Genomic DNA, 6947 nt, shown 5'->3' with positions numbered 1-6947 from the left:
TTCAGTTTGAGTGTTTGTCGCAGCTCGATCCAGACTCTAGCTGCAGTGAACTGAAAAGAGGAGCGACCAGGGATGTGTGTGCTTTGGGGACCTTTAACAGAATGTGACTGTCAGGACGGGTGGGGGATGAGGGCTGCAGTAGATATCGGGAGAGTGAAGCCTAGGGTGTCATCTGAAAAGCTGTCAATAGGCTACTGTAGCCAGTCACTTATTCCGCAAATGTTGATACGCGTCGTGAATGATTGACTAGGAGCAAAGGTATGTCGGTCACATAGGTCTACATTTTATCCATGCCTATCAGTCATTTAAACTAGGTTGTTATACGGCATGCTCTCTGAGACTCTGACGTAATCCGGGTATGAGTCCAATATAACGTTTCCTAGTTGTATCATTGAGTGGATCGTGTTTAGCCAGTCCGCTACATTGACACTGTTCTGTGAAACTGATACTTCGTGAACGTAGATGTCGTGATTCGCTTCGGTGAATCGTCTGGAGTTCCGCTGAACTGTGAAGCCACGTCGCTCATTGGCCAGTATTAGTTCCCTTTGACTACTTCGGCTTCTGCTATTGGCTGAGCCGCAGCCTGCCCGTGGACCCGCCTCCTCCCAGCAAAACGGACAGATTCTGATTGATAATTTAAAGGCAGTCTTTCTGTTCATCCTTCCAGTACGCGTCTCCACCGTTTTTACACAAAGTGTTTCAGCCAGCCAGTCTTACCGCACGACCCAAGCGGACACCAAGCTCCCAGCGGTCCCGGGTGAAGCCTCGGTGAGTTCCCCTATGCGCTGTCATCTGTCTGTGTCTCTCGCTCTCTCTTTCTCTCTCTCTCTCACACACACACACACACACACAAACCACCAAATAACTCTGCACACACTAGGACGCACAGACATGTGACATATCGAACCCACCGCGCTAGCTGTTATATGGCTCATAAAGACGCTTTTCAATCGTCTTTGCAAGAAAACATCTGCACTTAGTTAGCAATGACTCTGGACCCTTTCTGTCTTGACGTGCGCGCGTTCGCTTATATTCTAGTTAGCAATACAATACAGTAGAGTAGGTAGTAGGTATTCTAGCTAGTGAACAGGTCAACGGCGCCGCCAGATAGGCCACTAGTCTATATAACGTCACTACACTGTAGCGCTGCGGTCCTTTGCAGCCTAGAGATTAGATGGTCATTTCGCATTGTGTCGCTTTTATTCTGCCTTCTAGTAGTCTGCTGCAGACAGACAGACAGACAGACTCAATTCTTCTTGCCTGTTCTCTGCGGAAGGGATCCAGACTGATCCAGTCGGAACCGGTTCGTGATGCACTAGGCTACAGTTGTTGTGCAACAGCGCAGTGCTCTCCTGATAGCGCCCAGTGGCAGGCAGTTTATTCTGGTTCTAAAAGCAGCAAGGATTGATTTGCATAACAAAAGACCGTAACACTTACTTTACAGATGCCTATTATCTCTTAGTCCGGCGCTTGCAGGTATTGTCCCGTCTAATGAATAACAAGAACTACTTGTATGGCATCTCTGTGTAATGCATCATGATGTGGTTACACGGCATCGTAAGGATGTCAATAGGACAAGTTGTGCTTTAGACAGGGAACAGGTGTCATTAGGGATGTTTTTGAACCTGTCAGGTTACTCTAGGTCACAGCCTAGACCATGTGGGTGGGGATGTTGTTGTGGGATCACTGGCTCCTTGGAGGCTTCAGTACAAAACCACTTCAACTTCTGACAGCATGGATGTGTTCCCAAATGGCACCTTGCCTATTCCCTATTTTAGTGCACTACTTTAGCCTCATAGGCCCTGGTCAAAAGTAGTGCACTATATAGGGAATAGGGTGCCATTTGAAATGCACGCCATATCTCTTACAAATGAACCAGCGCTCTCCAAGTCCTTACAGAGACCGATGGGGGCAGACGGTGTGGGACGGCTAGAATAGAGTAGACTGACCTTCCCAGGGTTGGGCTGGAGGAACTGAGTTGGACCTGCAGTGCTGTTGATCTAGCACCTTTTACAGAGAGTCATGTAACGTCAATGTTACACAATGATCACAACACCGGAGACACCACTCTGAGAGCTCTGTCTTTATGGGGAAGGGAGGGATATCGTAAACAGGCTTCAGTTTCAATGAAATATCTTACTCTCTCTCTCTGTGTGTTGTCAAACCTCTCTGTTCAGTTTCTCAGGTTATGAAGATCTCTCTCTCTCTCTCTCTCTCTCTGTCTCTCTCTGTCTCTCTGTCTCTATCTCTGTCTCTCTCTCTGTCTCTCTCTCTGTCTGTCTCTCTGTCTCTCTGTCTCTCTCTGTCTCTCTGTCTCTCTCTCTCTCTGTCTCTCTCTCTCTCTCTCTCTCTCTCTCTCTCTCTCTGTCTCTATCTCGGTCTCTCTCTCGGTCTCTCTCTCTGTCTCTCTCTCTGTCTCTCTCTCTGTCTCTCTCTCTGTCTCAATTCAATTCAATTCAAGGGCTTTATTGGCATGGGAAACATGTGTTAACATTGCCAAAGCAAGTGAGGTAGACAACATACAAAGTGAATATATAAAGTGAAAAACAACAAAAATGAACAGTAAACATTACACATACAGAAGTTTCAAAACAGTAAAGACATTACAAATGTCATATTATATATATATACAGTGTTCTAACAATGTACAAATGGCTAAAGGACACAAGATAAAATAAATAAGCATAAATATGGGTTGTATTTACAATGGTGTTTGTTCTTCACTGGTTGCCCTTTTCTCGTGGCAACAGGTCACAAATCTTGCTGCTGTGATGGCACACTGTGGAATTTCACCCAGTAGATATGGGAGTTTTTCAAAATTGGATTTGTTTTCGAATTCTTTGTGGATCTGTGTAATCTGAGGGAAATATGTCTCTCTAATATGGTCATACATTGGGCAGGAGGTTAGGAAGTGCAGCTCAGTTTCCACCTCATTTTGTGGGCAGTGAGCGCATAGCCTGTCTTCTCTTGAGAGCCATGTCTGCCTACGGCGGCCTTTCTCAATAGCAAGGCTATGCTCACTGAGTCTGTACATAGTCAAGGCTTTCCTTAATTTTGGGTCTGTCACAGTGGTCAGGTATTCTGCCGCTGTGTACTCTCTGTGTAGGGCCAAATAGCATTCTAGTTTGCTCTGTTTTTTTGTTAATTCTTTCCAATGTGTTAAGTAGTTATCTTTTTGTTTTCTCATGATTTGGTTGGGTCTAATTGTGCTGCTGTCCTGGGGCTCTGTAGTGTGTGTTTGTGTTTGTGAACAGAGCCCCAGGACCAGCTTGCTTAGGGGACTCTTCTCCAGGTTCATCTCTCTGTAGGTGATGGCTTTGTTATGGAAGGTTTGTGAATCGCTTCCTTTTAGGTGGTTGTAGAATTTAACAGCTCTTTTCTGGATTTTGATAATTAGTGGGTATCGGCCTAATTCTGCTCTGCATGCATTATTTGGTGTTCTACGTTGTACACGGAGGATATTTTTGCAGAATTCTGCGTGCAGAGTCTCAATTTGGTGTTTGTCCCATTTTGTGAAGTCTTGGTTGGTGAGCGGACCCCAGACCTCACAACCATAAAGGGCAATGGGCTCTATGACTGATTCAAGTATTTTTAGCCAAATCCTAATTGGTATGTTGAAATTTATGTTTCTTTTGATGGCATAGAATGCCCTTCTTGCCTTGTCTCTCAGATCGTTCACAGCTTTGTGGAAGTTACCTGTGGTGCTGATGTTTAGGCCAAGGTATGTATAGTTTTTTGTGTGCTCTAGGGCAACAGTGTCTAGATGGAATTTGTATTTGTGGTCCTGGTGACTGGACCTTTTTTGGAACACCATTATTTTGGTCTTACTGAGATTTACTGTCAGGGCCCAGGTCTGACAGAATCTGTGCATAAGATCTAGGTGCTGCTGTAGGCCCTCCTTGGTTGGTGACAGAAGCACCAGATCATCAGCAAACAGCAGACATTTGACTTCGGATTCTAGCAGGGGGAGGCCGGGTGCTGCAGACTTTTCTAGTGCCCTCGCCAATTCGTTGATATATATGTTGAAGAGGGTGGGGCTTAAGCTGCATCCCTGTCTAACCCCACGACCCTGTGTGAAGAAATGTGTGTGTTTTTTGCCAATTTTAACCGCACACTTGTTGTTTGTGTACATGGATTTTATAATGTCGTATGTTTTACCCCCAACACCACTTTCCATCAGTTTGTATAGCAGACCCTCATGCCAGATTGAGTCGAAGGCTTTTTTGAAATCAACAAAGCATGAGAAGACTTTGCCTTTGTTTTGGTTTGTTTGATTGTCAATTAGGGTGTGCAGGGTGAATACGTGGTCTGTTGTACGGTAATTTGGTAAAAAGCCAATTTGACATTTGCTCAGTACATTGTTTTCATTGAGGAAATGTACGAGTCTGCTGTTAATAATAATGCAGAGGATTTTCCCAAGGTTACTGTTGACACATATTCCACGGTAGTTATTGGGGTCAAATTTGTCTCCACTTTTGTGGATTGGGGTAATCAGTCCTTGGTTCCAAATATTGGGGAAGATGCCAGAGCTAAGTATGATGTTAAAGAGTTTTAGTATAGCCAATTGGAATTTGTTGTCTGTATATTTGATCATTTCATTGAGGATACCATCAACACCACAGGCCTTTTTGGGTTGGAGGGTTTTTATTTTGTCCTGTAACTCTTTCAATGTAATTGGAGAATCCAGTGGGTTCTGGTAGTCTTTAATAGTTGATTCTAAGATCTGTGTTTGATCATGTATATGTTTTTGCTCTTTATTCTTTGTTATAGAGCCAAAAAGATTGGAGAAGTGGTTTACCCATACATCTCCATTTTGGATAGATAATTCTTCGTGTTGTTGTTTGTTTAGTGTTTTCCAATTTTCCCAGAAGTGGTTAGAGTCTATGGATTCTTCAATTGCATTGAGCTGATTTCTGACATGCTGTTCCTTCTTTTTCCGTAGTGTATTTCTGTATTGTTTTAGTGATTCACCATAGTGAAGGCGTAGACTCAGGTTTTCCGGGTCTCTATGTTTTGGTTGGACAGGTTTCTCAATTTCTTTCTTAGATTTTTGCATTCTTCATCAAACCATTTGTCATTATTGTTAATTTTCTTCGGTTTTCTATTTGAGATTTTTAGATTTGATAGGGAAGCTGAGAGGTCAAATATACTGTTAAGATTTTCTACTGCCAAGTTTACACCTTCACTATTACAGTGGAACGTTTTACCCAGGAAATTGTCTAAGAGGGATTGAATTTGTTGTTGCCTAATTGTTTTTTGGTAGGTTTCCAAACTGCATTCCTTCCATCTATAGCATTTCTTAATGTTACTCAGTTCCTTTGGCTTTGATGCCTCATGATTGAGTATTGCTCTGTTTAAGTAGACTGTGATTTTGAGTCCCCTCGAAGCCTACCGTTGACTATGTACATACCCAGCGTGCGACAGAGCTGCAGGAGTTGTGACCCGTTTTTGTTGGTTATGTTGTCATAGTTGTGCCTAGGGGGGCATATGGGGGAGGGAATGCTGTCAGCTCCAGGCAGGTGTTTGTCCCCCTGTGTGCTGAGGGTGTCAGGTTCTTGTCCGGTTCTGGCATTTAGGTCACCACAGACTAGTACATGTCCCTGGGCCTGGAAGTGATTGATTTCCCCCTCCAGGAGGGAGAAGCTGTCTTCATTAAAATATGGGGATTCTAGTGGGGGGATATAGGTAGCACACAGGAGGACATTTTTCTCTGTTAGGATAATTTCTTTTGAATTTCTAGCCAAATGTAGAATGTTCCTGTTTTGATTAATTTAATGGAGTGAGTTAGGTCTGCTCTATACCAAATTAGCATACCCCCTGAGTCCCTTCCCTGTTTCACACCTGGTAGTTTGGTGGATGGGACTACCAGCTCTCTGTAACCTAGAGGGCAACCAGTGGGTCCATCTCCTCTATACCAGGTTTCTTGCAGGATGACAATGTCTGTATTACCGATTTCTTTGGTGAAGTCCGGGTTTCTGCTCTTTAGGCCAAAGGCAGATGACCTCAGGCCTTGGATATTCCAGGATAATATAGTGAAGGCTTTTTGTTCCATAGAGTGTCCAATGTTGTTGGTCGTGGTTTAGCCTCAGGCCAGTAAGTGTGAGCAGAGCCTGCTGAGCATCTGGTACATGCCATTGGCTTGGGCGAGTGTGAGAGTGGGGGTTGGGACTGTTTGCCCGCTCACTACCTGGGCGTATGTGTGGCTTCCATGTTGAGGCCCTCTTTGCGGGGGTGGGGTGCATGGGGTGGGCAGGAGTGGCATAGATCTGATCTGAGGGGGCCTAAATGGAGTGTGGGCATGGTTGACGTGGGGGGGTGTTGATTGGTTGGGGTGGGGGTGTGGATGTGTCTGGGTGTACTGTGGTCTGGATGTAATTCCTCTTGGCGTGGGTCCTCTATGAGTAGGTCCAGGTGGAGGTCCTGCAGATCTGGGAGGGTGTCTCGCTGGTCTGGGTGGGGTGTCTATTGATCTGTTGCTCCTGTGTGGAGTGTTGGGGATACGTTTGAGAGCGATGTCCTTTAGAGTCCGGGCAAAGGTGGGCACTGCTGCCTTGTAGAGGTGGACTTGGTCATAGAGGCTGTTCAAGTCCAGGGTGGAGTGGTGGGCCAGGAAAACGTTTGGTTTTGAGGCACAGTCACGGGAAATACTTGCATTTACCCGCTGTATTGTGGCGGGGTGGAAGTCTTTTCGTGGTAGCAGGGTGGAGATAACCACTTGTGCGTTGGGGAAAGTAGAAGAAGCCTTTCAATCACTCCCTTCAGTGCTGTGGCCACTCTTTCCTGCTGTGCTCTCAGGTCGTTTGTGCCTGTGTGTATTATTATGTGGCTGGGTGAGCCTAGTTTGGCCTCAGACAGAAGGTCTAGGGCACGCTGGGTGTTTGGACACCAGAGTTTAGACACACTGTGTTTGGGAAAAAGTATTTTTTCTTCTATATATTTCCCATCTC

General features: G+C 45.1%; 1 protein-coding gene across 1 annotated transcript in view; it reads left to right on the top strand.

Moving 5' to 3' along the window:
• The first annotated feature begins 402 nt into the window (after nt 1–402).
• Nucleotides 403–6947, top strand: part of LOC116359922 (4-aminobutyrate aminotransferase, mitochondrial-like) — a 57407-nt gene continuing 50862 nt past the window's right edge. The window contains 1 exon segment of the mRNA XM_031813979.1: nt 403–768. The gene's annotated coding sequence lies outside the window, so the exon portion shown is untranslated.

This window comes from Oncorhynchus kisutch, unplaced genomic scaffold (genome assembly GCF_002021735.2).
Source record: "Oncorhynchus kisutch isolate 150728-3 unplaced genomic scaffold, Okis_V2 Okis06b-Okis10b_hom, whole genome shotgun sequence".
Taxonomy (NCBI): domain Eukaryota; kingdom Metazoa; phylum Chordata; class Actinopteri; order Salmoniformes; family Salmonidae; genus Oncorhynchus; species Oncorhynchus kisutch.
This window is presented reverse-complemented; position numbering and strand designations above follow the sequence as displayed.